Genomic DNA, 27429 nt, shown 5'->3' on the forward strand with positions numbered 1-27429 from the left:
CGGCAGCGTTGACTCAGCGAATGGAAATAATAAAAATTAGGGTCACAGCAGGAATCGAACCCAAGCATTCTGCGTGGCAATCAGGTATTCTACCACTGAGCCATGCCAGGTCTATAAACTGGCTTGGAAAAACAGACTACGCAGGCGTACTATCGGTGCAACGTCAATTGTGGTTGTGGTGCTGGCTATCTAATTTTACAAGAGAGCAATAAACACTACATGATACTCCTACGATGTGTACTCCTACGACACAGGCGTCATATCAGGTGAACGTGTGTAGTTCCAGTGTTGGCTCCTCTTTTATAGCAGTCCATTAAACATTACATTTGTATTCCTATGATTCAGGAAGCTATATTGGAGCATTGCTCGACCGCGGAGGAATACAATAACTAATGTCACATATGATATCCACATCACAGCACCGTAAAGTGCACTTCGTCCACCAGAACGACGCAGTGTCCTCTTCATTTCTTACGAGGCTGGGCGATGGCCTCATGCTGACCGAGGATGATGCCAGATTGATTGTCAGCCCCTTCGTAGACCAGGCTACGTAGGCCACATACGCCCAGGTAGTCTACAAATACGACCAACACCATGCACCAAAGTTGGTCTACGTAGCACTATCCAGGCCTACCAGCCTCGACGGCCTATACCTCATCAACACGAAGGGTGGCTTCAGGTTCGGACATAATTTGTCGATAATTGTCGAAATGTCGATAATTTGTCGACATAATTTGTAAGATAATTTGTCGACGAAATGACCGAGGCATCCACGAATTCCAACAGCTCTACTATACCACATACTTCACTACACATGCACCCCTCGTCACCACGATCACGACCGGATCCTATAACAAGTCATGACCAGCTGTTGGTGCTCACTGATCATGGTGACGATGCCCTTGCTCAAGAACTGTCAAGAACTTCTTGCACACATGCACACGGGTTCGTGAAACGTGCGTGCGTTTTCGGGACACGTATAAGCACTACATATCAGCTTACCGCTTCTTGTTTTGGTAATACCCACGTTGCCATTGGCAGCGTTACCCAACCGTAAACAACTGGTTATATAAGACACATGCGGCTCTTCAACATATATATGTGTGCGTGTAAAATATATACAAATCTTTAGCGTCATTTTGTAAGGTGTCGCTCAGTAAAAACAGTTACGCCACGGTAACCTACCCGCCACATGCTTCGCATAACATCGACTCCCACGGTACGTGGTATCTGCCGAATTTTTTTTATTTGTACTGTGGTCATCCACGAAAACTTGATAAATGACGCTGTAATTCTGCGAGCCAAGAATACACTGTGTAGGCCATTAAAATGAATAGAACGACACATACAAATGAGAAACACATAGACACACATTGCGCTGTTTGAGTGTGTCTTTCTTCTTTGTTATAATAATTTCTTATGTTTTAAACCACTATCTTATTATGAGGCAAGTTGTAGTGGAGGGCTCGGGGCATTTCGAATACCTGGGGTTCTTTAACCTGAATGGGCATCACATAGTACACAGCGTTTATTTTTAAATACGAAGCATTTCTTAGCGAACCTCTGGCACTTTTAGCGTTTCTATCTACGTATCTATCTATCTATCTATCTATCCGCCTACGTCTGGGTGCTCTCATGATCGCCTCCTTAACTTGGTGTACACCAAAATTTGCATGGGAGGGCAAGAGGATTTGACAAATATGACTGTCAGGTCATGACATGAATGACTTTAAAATCCTGTCGAGTACGTCGTCAAACCCTTTCCACTAGACACGTGTGGCGCATACCCATTTACCATGGGCCGCGGTGTACGGGTATGCGCCACAGGTGATTGACAGTTTATATCTACCCAGCAACGGCGAGAACACACATTGGTAACTTAAATGCTAGAGCATTAACGAAAACCAACATCGCCAGCGTTGACTCAACGAATGGAAAGAATGAAAATTAGGATCCCAGGAGGAATCGAACCCAAGCATTCTGAGTGGCAATCAGGTATTCTACCACTGAGCCACGCCAGGTCAATAAACTGGTTTGAAAGACAGCCTACGCAGGCGTAATAACGGTGGAACGTCAATTGTGGTTCTGGTGCTGGCTATCTAATTTTGCAAGAAAGCATTAACACTACTTGATACTCCTACGATGTGTACTCTTACGATACAGGCGTCATATCAGATTAACGTGTGTGGTTCCAGTGTTGGCTCCGCATTTATTGCAGTCTAATAAACATTACGTTTGTATTCCTATGATTCAGCAAGCTATAATGAAGCACTGCTCGACGAAACTTACATATGACATCCACATCACCGCATCGTAGAGTGCACTTCGTCCACCAGAACGACGCAGTGCCCTCTTCATTTCTTACGAGGCTGGGTGATGGCCTCATGCTGACCGAGGATGATTGCAGATTGATTGACAGCCGCTTTGTAGACTAGGCTACGTAGGCCACATACGCCCAGGTAGTCTACGAATACGACAAACACCATCCACTGATGTTGGTCTACGTAGCACTATCCAGGCCTACCAGCCACGACGGCCTATACCACACCAACGCGAAGGGTGGCTTGAGGTTCCAACATGTCGGCGGCTCTGTCGACAGACAATTTGTCGACGAAATCACCGGGGCATCAACGAATTCCAACAGCTCTACTATACGACATACTTCACTACACATGGACCCCTCGTCACCATGATCACGACCGAATCCTAAAAAGCCATGACCAGCTGCTGGTGCTCACTGATCACGGTGATGATGCACTTGTTCAAGAACTGTCAACAATTTCTTGCACGGGTTCGTGAAACGTGCGTGCGTTCTCGGGACACGTATAAGCACTACATATCAGCTTACCGCTTCTGGTGTTGGTATTACCCACCTTGCCATTAGCAGCGTTACTCAACCGTAAACAACTGGTTATATAACACATATGCGGCTCTTCAACATATATATGTGTGCGTATAAAATTTATACAAATCTTTAGCGTCATTTTGTAACGTGTCGCTCAGTAACAAAGTTACGCCACAGTCACCTACCCGCCACATGCTTCGCATAATATCGACTCCCACGGTACGTGGGATCTGCCGAATTTTTTTAGTGAAAGCATTGACCAGCTCCAGCCTCGAGGATCAGCTGAGGCTCGGGCTCAAGGCTCATTGACTAAGGGCGCCTCCTATTAGCTATATTCACAGATAAAGACACTCATTCTCTTGCGCAAGTCTCTAGCACCGCAAAATGCTGATGATGATAAATGATGTTTTTATATCAAATATCATTTTATTGGATTGGACAACCTTGCGCTTCCTTGCTGTGATTATTATCTACTGTTTACCACTATCAGTCAATGCAATGAGTATCAGCAATGACAACATTACCGTCATCAGCAACGTCACATGGCAAGGCGGCGAGGGCACGCCATGACGCAAACCATGCGGTAATTGTTTTTCGTTAATTTGGTCGTTTTGTCTGCAGCATAAACCACCACATTATTTTGATGTAGCAGTAGTGCCATAAATCTTTCCTTGTGAGCTGCAGCCCATCAACTCATAAGAGGGCAACATTCTCAGAAAAAATACGGAAGAAAGGAACGCAGCGTTTACAAGCGCCTTAGAAGTAAAAGTGAGGATAGCTTTACGCGAAACGTGTGCGTTTTTAATATTTTTTTGCCGAAATGGCGTGTTGACAGGATCGCATAAAAGCAGATATAAAGGGTAGTGTTACCTTACTGACTTTGAGAGAAGCAAGTGTCTGTATTTCTTTGTGGGTTCCGGGTTGTGCTGGCGTAACGATGTATGCAGCATATCCGTCATTTTCAAGCACATGTGCATGCATATATGGATATCTCTTGGATATATATGGATATCTCACGCAGCGGTGGCATCTCTTTTGCCTAACATGTCAAAAGCACGTCTTCCGGGATAGGATATATCAGTTCTTTTTTTCTCTTCTGAAAGCTGCACCGATCGTGAAGAAAGACTGCAAGGAGGATTTCGAAAAGAACAAGCCAAGTTTCGCCTCGCGCCTAAACGCTCAGGTTTCAACTTTTGTCATCGAGTGCCTGGCGGCGTAAACTGGAGGAGCCAAAATATTGATGCATACTTGAAACCCCCACGCTCGCGTGTGGTAAGGAGAAGTCAAAACAGTGACTGTGCCTTTCATGTATTTTATAGCTTGAGAAAACCATCTTTCTTTTCACTGTTTGCAGCAGTTTTTCGAAGCCTTCCTTTAAGCTGTCATGATTACATACTTCCCTAACTACAATTTCGCAATTTCACAGAATGCGAATGCACGAAATCCTCGGATATCTAGGAAACGCATGCATAGAAATGTTGTCGCATATTGTTAGCTACGATTACAAGACATTCATAGAGGCGTATACAGTTTATTACACATACTGCTAAATATAAGTGAAGATATGGTTGCGGTTATCCTAGTTTCTTCTGTTGCCTTGGCGCTGTCGTACAACATGAAACTTTTATACTGCAATTTATACCTTGTATGAATAGAAGGCAAATTGAAACCAAATGGCCTAAAATTCTTTCTTAGACATAAGTGAATGAAGCGCTTGCATATTACGTGTTTACCGACAATGAAATGACCAGGCCTCCTACACTGATTGTTGTAGTTGTACTACGCACACCAAAGATAACAAATGTGTGTGTGCGCGTGTGTGTGTGTTGTCAGAGGCACCATATGATAAGGCACAGTAGTGACATGAGGCGCAAATAAAGCACATCCGAAGATGCATGCACGACCGTGCAGCATATTATGAAATATTTTCAGCAGCTCGGCTTACTACGCTGAACCTCACTTTCCGAATGTTCCTACAGGATGTAATTCTTGCCACTTCAAAATGTCATCACCTCTTACGTGCTCGTCTACCATTATAGCACTTGAAAAATAACCGTATTAATTCTTTCTTTAAGAACTCCAATTTTTACGAGGTTGCTGCATACAGCAGCCATTTTACTATAGGCTAGTGCCCATCAGTGACCAATTCCCTTTAGTCAACCTTATTACGAAGGAAGCTGAACGAGCCCAACGAAGTAAGTCCGAGCTCAAGCAACGTCCAGCATAATGCCTTATTCCCTTACCTACGCTGCAAAGAAATTATTTCCGAAAATCAAGTCGGGAATCAGCCACTCGCACAATAAAATGTAAACGGGTCAGCCGAATGAATCACATGTAGACAACCTCCGCTGCCTGCTTGGCATACTCAACGAAAGTTGTGAATTCGGTCCCAACCAGCGCTGAGCTGTTTTGTTTACTTGAATTGATCTTTCGTTTGTATTATGATTGCTACACCTTAAATACAAACCATGAATAACAGCTCCTCTGCTTTCGTTAGCTTCGTTGCCTGTTGAGTAGTATAGCTGTATGGAATCACTCATGACTTTATATGAAAGAGAAATGTACACGACATTTGCATTTCGGCGGCAGGCAGATACGAAAACAAAACGAGCAAAAACACACGCAACGTGTTTTCACGCTTGGATTATTCGGCAACGTACTCCAACATACCGTTCTCATCCTGCAGTACTTATAGTACTTCGAGTTGCCGTAAATTAATAACACAATAAGCAGATCAGTACCACGTAGCAAAACGCTGGTTGTCCACCGGTGCTAAAGAGACCTGGATGCGCTGTTGTGATGTATTGATATAAATGTTGGACCTTGCACTCAGCTTATGTCACGCTTTATGTGGCTCTGATAGGACGCAGGAACGCTCAGGTGACACCATTCCGTATAGCACTATCCAGCAATGATTAACGATGCTATCTATAGCAGAGTCCGTGCTCGTGAGAAATGGCTTGTCTCTTGGCTCTCTTGAGTGCCGGGCCCATTCGGGGTAGGTTTTCAATCAGCAGTTTGCTGACTAAACTATTAATGTTTTTTTTAACTCCGTGAACACAATCATGCCGATGGAACAATTTTTTTCCAGCGCACAGTTACTCCTAAATTAGCTTCCTTTTACCGGGCGTAGTTGTTTAGATGGCGTGATGCTTTGAATGTTTCTGCCTAAGATGTTAAAAAGGCATGTGCGTATAAAACGTCTTCGAAACTTCATGAACAATATCGCTAATAAAAGATTAAAAAAATTTATTTTTGTGTTATTGTTTGTGTTCTTCCTTTGCGATAGTGTGCCTATAAACTTGAATCTGCACAATGGAAATTTTCGACGTTTGTAGGTGGTACTCACTTTTGTCTTACAGAAGTGGAACTAGAAAAATGGCGGAACGTCAAAACGTACTTTTTCCAATATTTTCAGCGCGAAAAAACTGGCACGTGTTCAATATCTATCATATGGTTAAAATAATACGATAAAAAGGTAATCGGCTGTTTATCATTCTACCTACGTTAAATATTTCGTGACACATACGTAAGAATTGAATGATCGTAAACGGTGTGTTTAATACGAAAAGATAAAAAAAATAAACTCAGAAGGTCCCTCCTGCATTCGCCTAAGGCGATCTCGAAGGTAAACGTCATATTTTGCTTCTTCTTTATTCTTATCAGTCAATAGCATTGACACCTCAAAAGCTTTTATACCCCGCGTGGTTTTGCACTGCATTTGGCATAGGAGGTATTGGAAGCTTTCTGCAGTTCACGTGCTTTCGCGGTGCCTCCGGGATCGGCGCAACTTTGACCTAGCCACAATATCACGCGATGCTGTTGTCAGGTAACGTCCGATTAGGCGAAGACACAGTGACGTCATGATGGTGTCGCAAATTATGGCTACCTGTGACGTCTTGCTGACGTGTACTGTGACGTCATCACATGATTCTTTTGTATCTCTCGTGTTGAAATCGACGTCGACGGTCACTTTTCGCGTATGATGGGGCATGTAGGGCTTTCTCCTTGATAAATTAGAATACTTACCTTGTCTTCACTATGGGGAAGAAGCTCATATGGGAATAAACATGTCTGCGTTATCGTAATCTAATTATATACGTGATGCGACACTTGGAGGATTTAAATTTGTGTAAAAAAAGAATCAACATAATCCACAGAATTATTAAAGAGGTAATTACACTATGCAGCCCTGTCATTTTTTCACTAAATTTCCACTACATATTTATGTATGCATGTTCAAGTTCGCCATAGCAAAACCGAAGTCGTGTTCCTTGATAAAGCCTATTACCGTCCCGACAGCCCAGGAATAAAAATTGTGCGGACATACATTTAACACATCGAGAAACTGACAGTGTCCCTTCTGAAGACAGCAACCAAAATGACAAACTTGTGGCAGATGTAGCCTGTAGCTATCCGTGAAAGTAAAGTGATGCTTCTTCTTTCATTTCATTTCATTTTTATTCCTTAAAGACCCCATTAAAGGGGTATTACATAAGAGGTGGGTACATACATGAAAAAATAAGTCATGTTTTAATACAGTGCAAAGTAATCTGTTAAGGTGGCCTTGAGGGACAAGTGATGACTTTGTAGTCTGGCTGGTCGCTTTCCGCCATAAATCTCTGGTGTCTTGTTTCAGACTCGTCATAGAGAAGGTCGGTAGAGAAGAGCATAAGGGAATGGCGATGGAACTAAACAAATTTGAAACATTGAATCACTTATCCGGCACACTATTTGACACCACTATCGATTCAGCGATACGGCCGTGTCGTGCAAAGAGCTTTGGCTTACCATCTGTTTCAGGCTACCCTGGTTTGCTCTTCATTTGGCGTACGTTGTAATGGAAGTGAAATTCGCGGCTATCCTGTACACTTCACTAATGTCATTTAGACATGGCAACTTGATAGTAGGGCCACTCGTCCTCTACATTTCACATTGTTTCCACTTTTAAATGTTATTTAGAAAAGTGTTCCTAAAATAGTTATACACTATGTGGCATTTTACATACCAATGTGTATCGAAGGCTTTCTATGTGCATGCATGATCTTTTTATTTAATTTCATATATAAGTTCTTTATGAATGTGAACTTTTTATGTGCATAAGTGGGAAATTGTTGAAAGGTCAAAGCGCCGTGTTAGTCTATGCCCGTTTTCGTGCCGCTCTTAGCGCCATTCAAGCGTTACATTTTCTGCATATTATTTTTTCTGTGTTTTCGATTAGCCTGCTAGAAGGTTGGCGCTATTGTTACGTAGGCTGCTGCGATTTACAGACTGCAACCAAGGAGTAACGAAATGTTTTTCAACCACCACCAACTCACACAACAAGCATTGGTTACACTGCGAACACTGTAACCCATCACAAGGTGTATATTCCTCCATGTGTTTGGGGAAAGAGACACATAGATGCGTACACGATGACAAGTTTTAACAAGATGCGCACGCGATAACACGATAACAAGTTGAAAAACTGGCAACGCAAGTGAAGGACAAAGTTTCTGCAGTGTAGGTAGCCAACTCACACAAGTTGATTTCGCAATCGTAAATTACAACTCTCCGATAAGGACGGACCTGAACATTAATATCATTCGCGCATCATGTCGTCGGCTTCCGAGTGAAAACATTTTACTGCTTTCTTTAAGTTCAACACTTTGCTATCTCGATGAACGCGTGCTGCGCAGCTAGTAGTTCAGAAATGATGTGCTTCACTTGCCAAGAAAAGCGCAGAGGCTTTGAAAAACAAGTGTCACGTGAGCCCGCTACTTGAAGGTGATCTATGCAAGCGCTTTGGCCAAAGGCCGGATTCAGAAAGCTTCTTGCTCGTAAAAAGTTTTTGTCATTAACCGACACACATTGCTGGATGTTAGTCGTATTCTTCATGTCACATTCGCAAGACCACTGCAACATTTTTTTAATGTATAGTCACGAACTCTTCCAAGTCGGCTTTGGTCTTCTAGTGACGGAGTCTACAAATATCAGACCCGTGAAACAAACTCACGAAAGCGTCGCTATCACGATGCCTCTGCAGAATACCTCAGACACTCACCATTCTCACATCGGTCATTACACTAAAAAGTATTTAACGTCCATTGCCTTTATACTGAATGAATCCAGCTTCATTTAAATGTAACGCTTCATGGCCTATTCAGTTATCCCTTCCTTGACTGGACCGTAACTTGGCAGTCAGCCCTTGTGGGTGTGCCATGCTGCAGCATAAGTGATTTGCTGAAAGAGTGTGCGCGTGTTAGAGGTTTCCGGCCGGCACGACTGGCTTGATTCAGGCAACTTCTGCAAAACGGCAATTGCTCTGCACTTCCCGCTAATTCAGACGTTCAGTAGTAATCACACCCCTGTCCCTATAGCGCTTTCTTCAGTTATGTTAATTAGACAGAAGCAAAATCTTCGCGGCACTCTGCGCATTCTGCAGAAAGGCTGTGTGTTGGCGCGGAGCTACCGATAACGGTGCCGGTTTAAGTAAGGTTATGCGAGGTGATTTTGTTGGGTGTTCTACAGCATGTAATACACTCGCCCCATGTTCTCTACTCCACAATCGCTCTCGACAACAAGTGGAAGCTTAGCTCGTATGCAACACTACTCGATCTTATACTGTAGAACAATTGATAGCTGGGCTAGTTCGAAAATAGTACTTGAACATTCTGCGATCAGCGCAAGAACTACACGACCAAAAGAAGATGAGGGGAAACAGCACAACGCTGTGGCGTGTCCCCTCATCTTCTTTTGTCCGTGTCGTTTTTTCCGCTGTTTTCAAGATGTTCAAGCCCTATCTCATACGTTTGCAAAGAACTGGTGACCTATCGAGATTGACATGACATAGAATCGTGTATACTACATAGGTGCTCATTATTACAATATGACTGGTGACCACCACGCTTTGTTTATTGCTGTGTGTTACTGTTTAGAGAGCATACACAGCGGATCGCGTCAACCTGTCTCCAAACGAGAAAAACACAGGACGAACAGTGATAACGCACGCGTGCAGGCCTGTAGAGCATTTCCCTACATGACCTCAAACTATGGAACGAATTGCGTTGGACTTCTGTGCCTAGTGTAATAACTGCCTGGACTTCTACCTGTGCAACTGAAAATCGCTCGTCGAATACATCATAAGCTAATCACTCCCTTTTTTTCTGCCCAAGCATTAAGGGCCGTTTTTTTCTCATGAGTAAAAGACCAAAACGATAAACGAAACTATGCAAGTTGCTTTTTAAGTGCTTGCCAATTTCTTTCTTTCTTACACATAACCTGTGGCCACGACTTTCTTGTGAAAACATTGTCAGAATCGGAAAAACTGAGGCTATCGATGTCATTTTAAGGGGCCGCCTCATAGGCTTAGAATTTGACCGGTAGTCGTTGTCAATTGCGAGATGTGCGCGCCTTCTCCCACAACATATCCGACGGACAAAGTGACAGGGTAATGTTAATCGTAAAAACAAAAAAAAAACAGCTAGAGGGTAGGGATCTGCCCTCAGGGGCGCATGTTGTATACTTTTCCAATGACACAATTCTTTGTACACCGATTTTGTTCCGTATTATATCGCATTTATTGTCCAGCATTTTCTATCTTTCTGAAATATATGAAAGAAAGTTTCTTTGCAGGATAGTACAAGTGAGGCCACTAGAACAATGAAGCGCTCTAGGGTGTACAGTGACCGGCATTTAAACCAGCCTAGGTTGTTTTTTCTTGCGATACATTTGTATGTGTTCATGACCAGTTTGTTTCAGGAGACGCTTGTAGGTCTCCGTATAACAGGCGATCACCAAGCAGAATCAGGAATAACTTTAAGTCAGAAATATCGCCTAACATATAAATTAAAGGACGTACTCGTCTTGCATATTCATTTGTTCACCTCAATAATTTCTGCCTATTTTTATACTCGTCTTTGTTGTGTATTGTGAGGAATACAAATTCTTTTGTCCGACTCGTTGGTACAGTGGTCACGGTGCATGACTGCTGACCGGAACTCCAAAGATTCGATACCAGGCCGCGACGGTCGCATTTCGACGGAGGCGAAATGGTAGAGGCTCGTGTCCTGTGCGATGTCAGTGCATGTTAAAGAAAACCAGATGGTCAAAATTTCCGGAGCCTTCCACTGCGGCGTGCCTCCAATCTTATCGTGCTTTTGGCACGTAAATCCATACATATTAATCCTATAAATTATTATGAATCATTAGATTTTGCCAACGTTGAATATTTTTTATCATAGTATTATTCCTTGAAATATTGACGCACACTTCTAGACTTTCCAAAAGTTACCAGGAGGTTTACAATACCGGAACTTATAAACAGCAATGGAGCCCTTATTCTAGTCTGCACAACACATCAACTTAATCATTTTTGCATCGCTTTCACTAATATTATTCTTTATTGTAATGAGAGCCCTGTAATTGAGGCATTAGGAAATGCTTACGTATCTCTCCTTCGACATGAAACAAAATCACAAGTTTAGATCCCTACTTCGAAAAGAAGTGAGACTTGCATAGTAAAGGGGTTCATTTTCTCTTGAAGGAGAATACACTCTCTAACACAAGCTTATCAAACCTATTGTAGACGCGCAGGCATTCACTTTGTCGTCTCTCCTGGCCAAATGCGAGCTACGCGGTGCGAGGAAAAAATCGTCGCAAAGACGGACAAAAGAAGGAATTTGCCGGGGGTGAGATCACACTCGGAGTTTTAACAGGAGACGAGCAAAATCGTTAGTCTAACAATAGTAGTCTCGGAAACTGAACGCTTTCTCGTCTTCGGGGTGAATAGCTCCAGTGAAACGTGCTTCCGGGGAGTGTACAAACTGATGAGAACACAAAAAGGATCAAAGAAGGAAGAGAGTACGGCTGGCGAGAAAGGTCATCGGACTATTCGGAGCGCATGTCTGTTTGCAAAGGGAAGTATGCAGCGGCCTTCCTTTCGAACCGGCCGTAACGTATGATTTCGTCACATTGGAAGGATGAAATAAGAACACGAGGTAGAAATCAAATGTCCTCGGCCTACGTGGAATGTGCCTTGTAAGAAAGCCGTTGGGAAGTGCGAAACGTCACGTATGAAATTTAGTAGGCGGGTACAGGCCCTTCGCGCCATCCATTCGCGCGGTGATGCGAACACGCTTCGCGTGAGGCGTTTACTGAGGCGAGTTTCGCTCTCGGTCCAGAACATTTCAATCAAAATACTGCAACGCAGGTCATTGATATTCCGCTTGAAATGTTGCAAAGGGCAGTTACTCGTGCCTTGAATTACACTTTCGCTTTTCGCGCTCACACGTCCTTCGCGCTGACGGGCTGCTTGTGACCCCTCAGTGCACTTCTGCGAGACAAATGGGGCGTTATATTCAATGCTTGCACCTATGGATGCACTTTCCTCGAGGTCAATGGACTGCTGGGTGATTCCACGTAAGATCGAACAGACGATGGCTGGTCGACCTCTCAAATTTATTTCAAAATTTTATATATTATTGCCTGATGAGTGGAAAGAAGAGATCCGCAATTTGTTTTGCCGCCAAAAATTTTTTCGAACCACAGGAAATCAATAATGACGAAGAGGTGGAGTGGAGCGCTCATCCGCTCTGCTGTTTTGGCCAAATTTCGTTATGAATTGCACAAAATATATTAAAGTTAGGTAGCTGAAATTTATTTACCTAAATATATGCATGTTTTTGCTTCTGCTCAAGTATTTTTTAGTTTTTATTTGTAGTGCAGATGTTTTTATAAAAAACCTCAAAGATGGCCCAATCGGCAAAATTTTCTTTACTTTGAAGGTCTTTATCTCAAAAACGCCTTGTAGGAGAGGTACGAAAATTCCGCATTACGTTCGTCGCATGCGTATCTACCAAACTGCCAAATCTTGTATTTATATAACTTTTCAGTAAAGAGATATGATCGGGCTAAGTTCAAGAAAACACCGAACAATGAAAACTTCTGACGACAATTAAAAAAAAAACCCATTTTTTAAATTTCTTAAACTTTGTCCACTTATTCTCCTCCACATCAGCTTTCACAATCATTAAAAACATGTTGCATAATGTCGTTGCACTAATAGTTACGGCCCCTCCAATGAGACCCTTAAACAAGGATGGGCAATTCCGACTTCTTGCCCAGCAAGTGTATAAAATGCAGGCAGGATTGAATTTCTTTTTATTAAAAGCTCAACAGGTACCTAAAAGGTGTCGCCGGCACTGAAGACGTTAATTTTGAAATTATTTGGTCACTGCAGCGGCCACGAGCGCGGAGCTACCGAGTAGGCGCGCGCGCACCCGAGATGCTCGTTGTAAGAGACGGCGCAGTGAGAGCTCGTTCTCGCGTCCTCAGACCGATTGAGTTCGAAACAGCAACACCTCTCGGCTGACTTGAACGCACGTGCACCGGTAGTCGCAGTGATCTGGTTAATTGCGTCGATTTCTTTTTCAGGGGGCATAAGAATGTCATCGTTAAACTGTGCGTTCCGTGAAGATCTTTCATTGCAGTGGTAGCAAAAGCACGCGTAGCACAAGTAGTCCGTCTCACTGACAGTCACTGATCTTTCGGGCGTTAAACGTTCCTTCAAAGCATTCATGTCTAGGTCGGTAACTCTGCGAAATTTTGGCTTCTTTGCAATAATTAAAGGAGTACTGACACAATTTTGAGACATCGCAAAAGGGACATTTTTTGCTTCGTTGGTATGCAGTGTCCACGCTGTCCACACACTGGAGTCGGAGAACACGTATATAATATTTTAATTTGACTTTGAAGTTTTCGTCGCTGAGCATTTGCAAGCCAGGCACACTGCAAGGACATTATCCCGACAAGTCAAGACAGTTCCTCCGAGTTCGCGAGTTCTGCGTCCTGCATGCAGCCTAAATCGCAGAAATCACTGTCAGGGTCACTGGACGACAATTCATTCATCGTTGTCTATTGCACCACGAGCAGATGACGGATTTCCCGCTAGTACGTCGCGAATTTCTGTATCTCCGTGACGTCACACTGCTATGAAACGACACTGAGAAGCCACCCCCTCGATATCGAAACCGAAGGTGTCTTTTTAAGGTGGCGCTAATTAAAATATATAGGATGCATTCCCAGGCACCACAATAGTCGTTTTACGTTTCTCGACACCAGTATTTTTATTTAGAGCAACAATCCGAATTATTTTAAAATTTGTGTCAGTACTCCTTTAAGCTTCTTGTGCTTCGAAAGGTAGTCTCCACAATAGACTCATTCAGAGCTATACTTTCTCGTCATGAGACGCACAGGAGGAGTAGAGTAAGAGCAAAGCACAAGAACTATCCGCGCCGAATGAAGTATGAACAGCGCACCGAACGCGCGGCCAGTTCACGCCGTCTGCTGCCGACATCTAATATAGACAAGCGCATCCGGTTACCGATAGTTTTGCTTTCCTTTCCTTTGACAATCCATATTTTGCTTTGCCACTGGAGAGCCACGTTCATGCTTTCCACTGATCGCAACTGGCGCAGCGCAGTTTCTGTGGCAGCAGCGTGCGTGAAGCGAGCGCTCATAGCTCCCTTATAGAGTTTTCATCTTGCTTCCATCTCCGCCGTGTTATCTGCGCCTAGCTGAGATGCGAACAGAGGGCGGATAGAATAGCGAAGCTCCAGTGCACGTGCGTTCAAGTCAGCCGAGAGGTGTTGCTGTTTCGAACTCAATCGGTCTGAGGACGCGAGAACGAGCTCTCACTGCGCCGTCTCTTACAACGAGCATCTCGGGTGCGCGCGCGCCTACTCGGTAGCTCTGCGCTCGTGGCCGCTGCATTGACCAAATAATTTCAAAATTAACGTCTTCAGTGCCGGCGACACCCTTTTAGGTACCTGCTGACCTTTTAATAAAAAGAAATTCAATCCTGCCTGCATTTTATACACTTGCTGGGCAAGAAGTCGGAATTGCCCATCCTTGTTTAAGGGTCTCATTGGAGGGGCCGTAACTATTAGTGCAACGACATTATGCAACATGTTTTTAATGATTGTGAAAGCTGATGTGGAGGAGAATAAGTGGACAAAGTTTAAAAAATTTAAAAAATGGGGTTTTTTTTTAATTGTCGTCAGCAGTTTTCATTGTTCGGTGTTTTCTTGAACTTAGCCCGATCATATCTTTTTACTGCAAAGTTATATAAATACAAGATTTGGCAGTTTGGTAGATACGCATGCGAAGAACGTAATGCCAAATTTTTGTACCTCTGCTAGAAGGCTTTTTTGAGATAAAGACCTTCAAAGTAAAGAAAATTTTGCCGATTGGGACATTTTTGACGTTTTTTATAAAAACATCTACACTACACATAAAAACTAAAAATACCTGAGCAGAAGCAAAAACATGCATATATTTAGGTAAATAAATTTCAGCTACCTAACTTTAATATATTTTGTGCAATTCATAAGGAAAGTTGGCCAAAACAGCAGAGCGGATGAGCGCTCCACTCCACCTCTTCGTCATCATTGATTTCCTGTGGTTCGAAAAAATTTTTGGCGGCAAAACAAATTGCGGATCTCTTCTTTCCACTCATCAGGCAATAATATATAAAATTTTAAAATAAATTTGAGAGGTCGACCAGCCATCGTTTGTTCGATCTTACGTGGAATCACCCTGCAATGTACTTCGCCCCGGGGACTACACTGCGGATGTCTTGTAGTATAGATAACTGTTGCCATAACGACGGCAGCGCACCACGTGGGGGGGGGGGGGGGGCGGCTGAAACCTCGCAGATGTTGTTTATTTGTCTCTCAACTTGCTAAAAATTATGTTGCATTTACACGACAGGGAGCGTTGAAATTGCGTCATCCCAGGACGTCGTCAGAAAATGAATACAAAGATAAATAGCATAGGGTAAATGTGATAGCACGACAACATAGAGAACTTTTTTAAAATAATCGCAACTTCTTTGGTGAATATGTTTTATATCGATCAAAGGTATAATACTTTGACTCAATACAGAAGCTTGAGGGATGACATTTTCAGATACCTTCGTTCCTACGACGATTTGCGATTGGTGGTTCCCATTCGTTAATTACTCTTGAAATGACACTGGCGAACGACATTTTGTCGAATGTGTGTCCAGATTATTTCACCTGAAATCTACGCACCATACACGAAACCTAAAATACGTTCGTATATACTAGCACTGGTACTTACGATACCTGAAATATTTGTAACTACTATAGTTAGGAGTACTATACAATTCCCTTCAAAGTATATTGCATTTTTCTGGAGATCGGCGTTCGAAGCTATTCTCCACAATGAGAGTACAGCAATGAAAAAGCACCCTGGACAGAAACTCAGCACTGTAAGCACCTCAGCAGGAAATCACTACAGCGGGCATATTGTTGCAATATGAAGTAAAAAAATGAAGTTGAGACAGCATCAACGGACAAACGCTAAGCGCAGGTATCCGCGCTTTCACGCTCCTGACAAGGTCGAAATCCTGAAGCTAGAAGCACTGCGAATGTTAGGACATGTTTGCATGGTGCAAAAATGTTCTAAATACCAATACTAACAATATATAATTATTAGGAGTACGTTATTGCTTCTGAATGCATACAGTTATGGCTTCACGGTCTTTTGGAGGAAGGTGGCTGTTCATTGCAAGGATTTCTGTTTGAGTTTCTTATCTGATCTCCCAGTGGTTCATTCACATTGTTTTTTTTTAATTACTGCTTGTTATGCATCATCTGTCACTTCTGTGCTAGTGTGAATTTTTTTCTACTGCAGCCGGTGACAATGTTTACACACATGGGGCACGCTTAGTTAGAAATTATGTTGCCGCCATGCTCGCACTGTTTTCTAGCAGTGTGGAGGCACTGAATACACCAGACAGCAAGCAGCGATAGTTCTCACTTTAGCAGCAACATGCGTCACACCTCCATTGGCAACATTCCATTCTTTACACTACGATATTACCATAACGTTGCCTTCGTGGACGTCGCGCATAATTCCACCAATATGTGTAAAAGAAAGACTTCAAAGAAATCTGCACTTTGCTGCCTTGAAGCATAAGCCACGTAAGTCAAAGCAATTTTGCCATTACAGCAATGCGGATATTTAAAAAAAATGCTTTCTACAAATGATATTATCCCTGAACAATTTTGCATAGCATAAATATGCTGTTCAAAATCAACTTTATTAAATAGTTAATGGTTCCAGCAGTTTTTAGTTACCAGGAAACTTTACTTGGTAGAGCTTTGGCTCGCTACTTAACCTCATTCTACCGAGCAGAGATCATCGATTAACAAATTACAGTGCGTGCTTAAGCGATAATACAGAGCACAATGGGAGGAAATGTTGCAAGCGCTATTAAAGCTCACTTTCTGAAAGTCTTGTTTTGTGCAGTTTGTCTTCCTTTGCTTACCACCGCTGGAGAAAAGATCCACTTTAATTACTCGGGCCTATTGTTTGGATAGTACATCCTATTTACCCAATATAACCAGACTAATGCAATTCTTCGTGCTATATGACATTCAGCAATAGTCTACATTCACTAGAAATTTTTATTTTAGTTCAGATCTTATGCGAGGAAAATAATTTTTTAAACGTCACATTGAAGATTTCGTACGATTCGAAACAATGTATCACTATATGTAGGCCTAACGAGGACGACGAGAATATTTAAACAATTTTAGCACCACTGGCTAAGTTTATTACGAAGGCCCTAGATACTGGGTGTTCAAACCTATCACCCAAGCTAAATTGGAGAATGGTAATTAGGTAAAGCCAAAGTTTTACTCTTCCAGAAGTAATGAAAGCGCTAACAGCATCATCTGCTCGTTTTGATATTCGGGCACCAGATGAGGCCTGGTATCCGGTTTAGAATCAATGGCCTGTAATTTTAGGGGGTTCAGTTTTGGATGTTATGTTCCTTGGTCAACACGAGGAACGGTTGGATGAGCGCGTGGCAGATAGAAATACCAAGTTGCGTTGAATTTTACTTTCGTGGGTTCATTGTTTACAAGCAATTCTTCTTTAATTACTACGATAACGTATATCTGCCCTGGGGATGGTGACGGGTGCTCGAATTATGGGGGAGTGAGCAAAAAGAGTGATACACGGTCGCTACGAAGGACTTCACCTGAGATTCTGACGCGCCAACTCTTTAAAAGAGCGGATTTTACTTTCTTGTCCGTCATTTTCTCCCAACAAGGAGGTACACGATTTTACCACTTCTTGCCTGAAATTAGGTGACAACTGAGTGGCACGCGCCAGCTATTGAAAACGAAAATGTAAGTTAACTGTCAGACCTAAATAAAAAAAAAAGGTCCACGTTCCCTTATGCATTCTCCTAATATGACTCGAAGGCTGAAGCCATCTTCTTTTTCGTCTGAGTCGATTGTGTCAATTTTTTCCGCCTCATGAATTTTTGCACATACACGTGGTGTTGTGGTTCGTCCGGCATCGAATCTACCTCGACCTGGCGACGATGTCATATGACGACGTAATAATATTGAATCGTAAGACCTCATAGTATCGTCAGTTCACGTGCGTCATAGTAACGTCACCCTGACGTCACAACAATAGGTCAAAATGTGTTACCACATTATATTGAGGGAATGTCACTTTTGGTACGCCGACGGCACACGCACATTCTCTTGGGTATCTCGTGACTACGGCAAATTCTTCTGCCATTCGTGAAGTCTCACGAAGTATCGTCACGTCTTGCCGAATCGCGAAAATCTCTCGACTCAAGTGACATGTAAGACTTTCGCTTTAATAAATTACGGTTAGCAGTTCCTCTCAAAATGTCGGTAGCATTGAATGTCCTTGCGCGTACGAGGCCGACTAGGGCATTAACAGAAACATGTTTGCTCACTGTCGGTGTCACCCGCACAACAAAAGCTGTAATTGTGCAGCGCACCAAAATTATGCACTTTTGTTGTTGAGAGCCTGTGTGTAACACAAGTTTCGACCGTGGGTGGTATGGGTAATCCATTTTGACTTAGGCATGGAGTACCTAGCAAGGCCATTGCGGCTCAGAAAAAAACGAAAGGTATTCAGGAAGGAGAAGTAGCAATGATAAAATTGCGAGTGAGTTGAGCTGATGGTGAAAGAAAATAAAACAAAAATGCTTCTTGGAACCTACATATGGAGGCGGTACACCTCACAACTGTAACTAGTTCTCTTTGACCCATGAAAAAAGAAAGAAATCACTTTTAAAAAAAAGATAGTTAGGTGTGGCTGCTCACAATTTCCGCTGGAGCCTAGTTGTGATGTAAGTGTAAGCTGCATGGAAAAATCATTCTGCTGGTTTCGATCTGTCGTACAGCTGTCGTACAGCATGACAATCAAGCTAATCCTAGACAATCAGGAAAGCTAAGAAAAATCATCTAAACCTTTGCTAACGCTACGTTATCCTGACATAGCCGAGCTAAGCCACTGCAACATTGTTTTCTTAGAGTGTACAATCAGGGCCATGGTCTTGAGAAGACGCTGGTGCTCCTCTCGCGCGTGTACGTCAGAACAGCCGTGAAACAATAGAGCGCGCCATGTTACGCCACCCTTCTTTGCGCGCTGAGTTTCAAGTGGCTGACATCGTGTGCCATTCATCTATTGTTTTTATCTGCCGGTGATGTGGCCGATTGTTGAACTATGATAGTTCTTTATCGCTTAGGGTGAGAGACGGGGTACTAATACAACTAATTTAAACTGATCTTGTCCGATGAAGCGCTGCGCAACGGAAAGTCATACAACGAATTCGTACTATTTAAATCGCAATACATTTTTTTGTCGGAGCAGTACCGCCTAAATACTCGTAGAGCCCGCTTCGACTGGAATTGCTACATAAGTCCCTGCAAACCAGTCGGTTTCAGGACATGATGCAGTGGCATCATATATGAAGTTCTGGCTGCCGCTTGAGAGGAGAAAGTTCGGAAAGAGGGGTGGAGCCCAATCCACCAAGCACCGGGTAGAAAAGTCTCCCGCAAGACCGATAGAATGGCGCAATATTCCCATTACTAATTTTAAGTAATTCCGTTTTAAATAAACAACTTTTTGGTGCAGCTTGCTACAACCAATGTATAAACGATGTGCCAGTTTTCGAGCATTAGGTACTTGGGACATATCATGCAAAAAGTTTGAAATATTTATTCCCAACATTCAGAAAAATTGCAGTGGCGTCCTATAGTTGTTTTCGTTAATCAATGCACCCTCCTGATTTAAATGCGAGTTGGAAAAACTGCATTTTACACCATGCTTCGAGGCCAAAATTAAAGTATTTCTAGCTTCCCGGCCAAAATGAAAGAACTCCACAGAGCCTTTCTAGGTGCGCTCATTTATGACGCACCCACCCGCATGCAAGCGGCATACGTGTCAATCAAGAATACGCTGTGGTCGTGTATCTTCTTTATTTACTTGCTTTGCTAACTTACTCCAGCTATCCATGGAAACATTCACAGCTTCGCGGCAAGGACGCAGCAATGAACATGACAGAAACAAAATGGAATGCTATACGAAGTCAGTCTACCAACAAACTGCTATAAGATCCGATCTGGCGTAACTATACAAAACGCTGGCGTAGAGGAATACGACTGGTCCAGTGGGCGAAACGGTTTTTGTGGTGTCTGTCTTCATGCTTCAATGCGAACCAAGCGGTGAGAGCACCAGCCGGTACAAAAAAAGTCCCGATTCCAAAAGACTATGCTGCAGTCGACGGAGAGTATGAACAACTAAGAGCCATCAGACGACGTTCCGAAAGCGCATATCGACGCAACGGAAGTTTAGAAGCATACAAAAATGCACAGAAAATCCACAGTGTAATGCGCCGACGACTATTCCCTACAATATGCTAAAGAACCTTGGGCCGACAGGCACAACCATTCTCTTAGATATTTACAATAATCTATGGATCCAAGAAATTGTACCCGAGTCTTGGATGTTTGCTCGCATCATTCCGATCTTAAAACCGGCTAAGACGCCATTGAGCCTTGAATCCTTCCGCCCAATTAGTCTGACAAGTTGGTTATGTAAAGTAATGGAAAAAAATGATTGATGCAAGACTTCAGTGGTAGTGCAACAGAACCGGTGTATTCTCCAACTACTTAACAGGTTTTAGGAAACAGAGATGCACAATGGATGCAATACTGGACATAGTAACGTATGTGGAGCATGAACACGCCTGTGGTAGATTGACGGCCGCAGTGTTCTTGGACATCAAAAGGGCATTTGACACAGTCAGTCACACTCATGTTCTGCTGAGTATGTTGGAACTCGGACTGCCCGGGAGGTCTTTGCGGTGGATATCTAAATTTTTATCAGGTCGCAAAATATTCATTCAGACGAGCGAAGGAAAGAGTGCAGAACACGACGTCAGACAGGGAGTGCCACAAGGAAGCGTACTCAGCCCTTTTCTTTTCAACTTTGTTATGGCTGATTTAGCTAAAAGACTGCCTTCTAGGTTGAAATACTCTTTATATGCAGATGATGTGTGTATTTGGGCATCTGGCACGGATGTACGGTTCATTCAGATTGCATTGCAAGATGGCATAAATATTATTAACAACTTTTTAAAAGAAAGAGGAATGGTTCTGTCGCACGCAAAGACAGCTGTATTGCCCTTCACCCGTAAGAAGTTAAAAAACTTCAATCTCAATTTAGAAGGCGAACCACTAATGACTGTGACACAGCATCGGTTTCTCGGAGTAATACTTGATAGGCAGCTATCATGGGCACCTCACATAAAGAAACTCGAAAACGAGGTGAATATGCTAGTGAATATACTCCGCAGAATTGCTGGGACATCAAGGGGCGGATCTGTATCATCCATGCTCGCTGTTCACAATGCGTTAATACGACAAAAAGTTGCATATTCTGCAGCAGTCTTACACGGCCTTTCCCGCACTTCAGAGGAGCGACTTCAAAGACTATTAGCCAGGGGACTGCGCGTCTGCCTAGGTGTTCCACGAGCGACTTCCAGCAGCCTTGTCATAGCTGAGACTCGACAAGCACCCTTTCCAGTCATGAGAACAATCGAAACGTGCCGCCATTTTTTCGCTTACAGACGCAACACAAGGACCACCCATTGGCACTGGAGATTTTACGAAGGGATAAAAGCAATGCTCATGCAGAAATACAGAGTAATGTACATATATTACAAAGAAATGAAACTTGGAGCTCTGAAATGGACTATCCTCCATGGCTACTTGCAATACCAAGCATTGAATTCTCAGTAGATGGCATTATCAGAAAGAGAGACATGTTCATCCAAGCTGCTCAACAACTAGCGCTTTATCAGATACACATGCGGTATCCAGGGTACATACAGGTTTACACAGATGGCTCAAGTATCACAACGTCTTCAACATCGGCATTTATCATACCACAGCTCAATATTTAGGAATCATTTAAATTATGTCGTACGACGTCATCTACTACAGCAGAGCTTTTCGCTATTCTGTATGCTATAAAGTTTATAAACTCGGCAGCAGACGCGAGAAAATGGGTACTTTTCAGCGACTCACAGGCCGCATTAAGATCACTCTCGAGTACAAACACGACAGTAATTAGTGATAGCATGACATACGAAACGCTGAAAGAGCTCACCAAAGCAAGCAGGGCACAACATGAAATCAAATTCCAGTGGATACCTGGCCATTGCAACATTCCTGGAAACACAGCTGCCGATGAAGCGGCACGACAAGCACATCGTAAAGATGTTACTATTTCTTTACCAATTTTGAAAAATGAATTGCGTGGTCTTATAAAGGCTACAACTTTCAGAATGAGCAAAACTGCTTGGTTTGACCAAAGTTCAAAGAGCTGTGATTTATATCACATCGATCCATTCATTGAATTCAAAATTACAATAGCATTAGATAGAAGTATGGAAACTCTTATTCACCGATTGAGGCTAGGCACCGCATACACAAAACATTTTTTGCACAGAATTGGTAGAGCTGAAATTCCCGAATGCGAACGTGGATTTATAGATGAAGACGTATGTCACCTTCTCCTAGACTGTCCACATCATGACACGCCGCGACACCGTCTTAAATCGGAACTGTTGGCATTAGACCGCAGACCGTTTAGCTTGAGGAAACTTCTGGGCCCGTGGCCAACTAGAGTTTTACAGACGCAAGCTTTAAAAGCGTTAACACGTTTCTTACAAGACAGCGGCATTGCTGACAAGTACTAAGAAATACTGAACTTTCATTTGTATAACACATGTCGTACTTATTATGCGCAGTCTCATATGACACCCATCATATGTGTGTGCTCAAGTGAATGACGTATCGACTGTTATGTACACACGAGCGAATACATCTTCTTAAAGACCAGACGTGTGCTCTGCTGTTTTTGTGCTGGTCGGACCAAATATTAACGACGGACATTATCAGAGACTTCATTCGCTGTCTTTGGAACATTTCTTTATCATTTTGTTGTGATGTGCCTATAACTGTGTTTTTGCATATGTGTGCCCGAGTGTTCTATTTTACATGAACTGCCTTGTATGTTTTACTTTAAGATATGTGTTCAAGTTTCACTCAAGGGCTAACCGGCGCCATAATAGTGCGCCAACATCTCCTTATATATCATATCAATAAAAAAAATACAAGCCGTCCGATAAACTCTGTTGAGACAGCGCGCGGCTACGCCCGTTTGAATAAAGTGCGCAAATGCCAGTCGATCGACGCAGCCCCCCGCCCCACTAGTACCCTTCATGCTCTTTGGGCCGACGGAGCCAGCCGGCGCGTTTCATCTCGGCTTGCGCTACGCCCATCGGCAGCCCTTCACAGGCTTTCACTCACACAGAGGACGCGCGAGGCGATGTTATCGATTTGGACTTTGTGCATAATATGACCGCGACGGCAGGGGGGGGGGGCGCAATGAGCCTCGAGTTACCATGTAATTGCTATCGCAATACAAACGGAAGCATTCTTGTGATCCTGCTCCTTGATCTCTTCTCCTACAGATCTTTACCACCTCAATCTGGGAGTGTTCCATTGCACGAAATTCCGAGAGAGATACATTTTCTGGGCATTCTCCACGGGCTTCTGGCGCGAGCTCAGAACACGCGAAACGAATTACCCTCCAGAAACTCCTTGCAATATATCTATGTCCCTCATCAGGCCCTGGTCACGAGCCACGCGAATAAAATGCTTTACTCGGCCTCTAGAAACCTTCATCAAGCCCAACCTTGGGCAGCAGCGCGCACCTGCGCATAGTGTACAGTGGTGTTCTGACGCGCAGCGTACAGCAGAGCGCATGCAACGTATTTTTTTTCTCCGGCGCAGAAAGAAACGAAGTCCCGCTTGTACTTTGTAAGGTAAGCATCTGTGCCTGTGAAGTGAGCTGCGTGGTACTCATCCGCATCTTGTTTTCTCTTATACACACACAGCTCGTTACGAGTCTTCTCACTACTTTCTTCAGCGGATTACTTCAGCGATGTCTGCAATTTCTAAACGCGGCGTTTCTGTGTGTACTTATTGCTGCGTTTTTGCACGGAGCCTCGTTAATGTCACGAGCTCAGAGATGGACGAACTGGTGCTACTCTGAAGTGAATGTTCAGAAAGCTCCTGTGGGTCTCCGGGAGAAGCCACCATACACATAATGATATAAAATAAAACAGGCGGACGACGCCCGAGGAAGGGTAAGAAATATTCCTTAAGCGAATTGAGCCTACTCGGCATTCTGTGCTTTTTTCTATTGCATCCTATTTATGAGCTTGCAATGACAGGTTGAATTCCCAAAGGGACATTTGTAAAGCAATGGAGGAAAACAGATACTTTTTTTTTTCTGAAATAACCTGAATACTGCATCGCTTGAAAATTAGGCGTGCTTAATGTTGTCACCGATTGCTTCATTGCGATGTGCAAGATAGCCCGAGTTGTCACTTTTCGTGATCTCAAACCCTTTATGTAAGCGGTCTCGAACTCACCTCCACTAGCGAACCGCAGTCACGAAATTTGGTACCGCAAGAGCCGGTACAGTGAAGTAGGATGGAGCGGGATGAAGGGGGGGGGGAGTTTGAACAAGATGTCAGCTAACGGTGCCATTTCTAAGGCCTTTACAATATATCTTGTAGGGGTTCTTTATGAAGTGGATTTGGCGTCAGTACTCGAGAAATATATCGATACTGATCTCCTGAATGACTGAAATCTAGACGCCGATTCTCAAATACAGTTTTTGTTCCACAGTTATCTTTCAACACATAGTGACCGCATGGGGCGCCCCATGAAACAGAAATGCTTGAGACCAGTCACGTGTGTGGCTCATGACCATGCTTATTAAGAAAAAATAGGACGAAGAGTGTCATGTGTGAGCCGGACCGCGTGTTTGAAACACCTGCATTAGAGAAAAGATTTATCAGACTAAAGCCACCCACAAAAAAGATGGTGCGACTTCTATGTGGCTTCGATTCGGCATATGCCACCATCGCGCCACCGTTACGCAATCGACAATGTTCACCCACCAGGCAAAGGAAACACATCGAATGATATCCAGTTCTCAAATGCGGAATCACATAGATGTATTGGTGTTCTTGCACCGGATGACCCATTGACTGTGCCAGGGTTTCGATAGGACCGACACTATATCGAATGTACATAACTCATGGATTCAAATTCGACAGTGGAATCACGTGGCCGCTGGTACAAGGATCGCCGCCTGTGGGCACCGGTTGAAATCAAAGTGTTGCATTTTGGTATAGCGCGAGGGAGAGATGGTTTTGGGCGCATGATTACTGATTCTGCTCACCATTAAGCTATCATCTGGTGCACTGTTGAGCCATTGGTGCGCTGCTATCTGGGTGCGTTTTTTATATGCTGACCAGAATAACTCGGCTCTGGACACCGTCATCTGCAGCGCGCCAGGCTTGGAGCGCACCGATGGCGTTGAGATAAATCGCAGAGCAGCTCACTGACGACCCGATGCGGTATTCATTAGTGAAGACCACTTTGCCCGGAAAGAGCATCCCGTTACTTCCCGTAAAGGCGGACCAGCAGCGAAGCGCTCAAGCCTGTGGCAAGGAACTAACCAATGAATATGTCATCTTCCTGAATATAAAGGTCCTCATTGTGCTCGATGAACGTGGAACGTGGGTAAAACAGCAACACCTCATGAAAAGCAGAAACGTTGGCGCCACATGAAATATGGAGCCGTGCTGTGCCGTATTAATCGAAGCTGTCTCCAACAGCGTGGATGATGGGGCCCTGAGGCAAAGAATAATAGAGATCCTTAACATCAGGCGAGAAAGCTCGAACGTTGTCAAGGCTGCCAAGGAACGCGTCGACTTCATTCTGTGTTCTAACGAGCAACAGATTGTTTATGCTCAAGACTGGTAGTGACCGCTAGAGTTAGAGACTTAGCGAGTGCTGCCAGATGGCATACGTCTTAGGGGCCACGCGTTACGTCTTAGGGACCATGCATGCAATATCAGGTCGTCGACAAGCAGCACCTTGTCAGCTCATTGCTCCTCCATTGGCTGCGCTCGACTTTCCTATGACTGTGTGGTCATCACACAATAACGGAATCGGACGGAGCGCGAAACCCACGAAACGTTCACATTCAACAAGAAATGCATGCCTGCGTTAGTGAGCCTTCAACTGCTTTCCTTGAAAAATACATTGCGTACTTGTCGGGCTAAATAGTGTTATCTGAGTTTTCGGCTTGTTTTGCTTTTGACGTATGTATTTTTCTATTGCAATGAACTTGCCATCAGTTTTTCATCAGCATTTGTGTGGTGTGCTTCTTTCGTTCTGTCCCGTCTGCGCCCTGTTTCCATCGAAGTACCGAAAGGTTTTAATGTAAAGGTAAGTATTCCTCACAACAGCCTATTTCTGCAAAGTTCAGCACGGCCGGATGCTTACTTTTGTTCCAAAGCTCTGACATTATGCCTGCACTTGATGCTTAGTATTAGAATTTTTTCTTCAGTTTATTGGGACCATCTTGTGGTCTCATTTATTTTGTAGTTCCACAGTTTCGTTGCTAAATCAAGGACAGGAGAGTGATAAAGATGTGTATGCCTCGTAATTGCTCCAAACATCGCGATCTCTAGAGAATGTGGCCATGATTCCTGTTTTCAATTAAAATATCATTCATGCATAAAGGTATTAGAAATAAACAGTACTTTATTAATCCGCTTCGGTGCTGAAACAGAAGTCTACTATACTCGTAGAAGCACGGAAGCTTGGGCGAGCTTGAACTGAACTGAACTATATTCAGTTCATATTGACCGCAGAGTTGAACTAGATGATGTGTATTTACACAGGTACCCACAAACGAACATCTCCACCATAATAGGCGAAGGCACGCCTAACCGACACATTGATAGGCGTGATGCAATATAAATATTTTAATCTTACTGCTAAAATGAACAATGTAACCGTTAAATCAGAATTACAGCCGCATTTTTATGCGCATTTCAAAGTGAGAGATGATGCAGATTGCTTATTGTATCCGTATTTATAGTGATAACTTCTTTACGGCATCACAATTTAGGGTCTCAAATAGGATATATATTCTCATTGACCTTCCTCCCTTTCTTAATTTCTTGGAATTCATTTCCTATTGTACCACTGATCCTTTGAGAAATATGCTTAATAAAGCAGGAAAATTTTTACTTTTCGGTTTTTTAGAGCTGTATAATTTGTTCCGCTCCCAGCAAAGCTACA

Source organism: Rhipicephalus sanguineus, chromosome 6 (genome assembly GCF_013339695.2).
Source record: "Rhipicephalus sanguineus isolate Rsan-2018 chromosome 6, BIME_Rsan_1.4, whole genome shotgun sequence".
Lineage (NCBI taxonomy): Eukaryota > Metazoa > Arthropoda > Arachnida > Ixodida > Ixodidae > Rhipicephalus > Rhipicephalus sanguineus.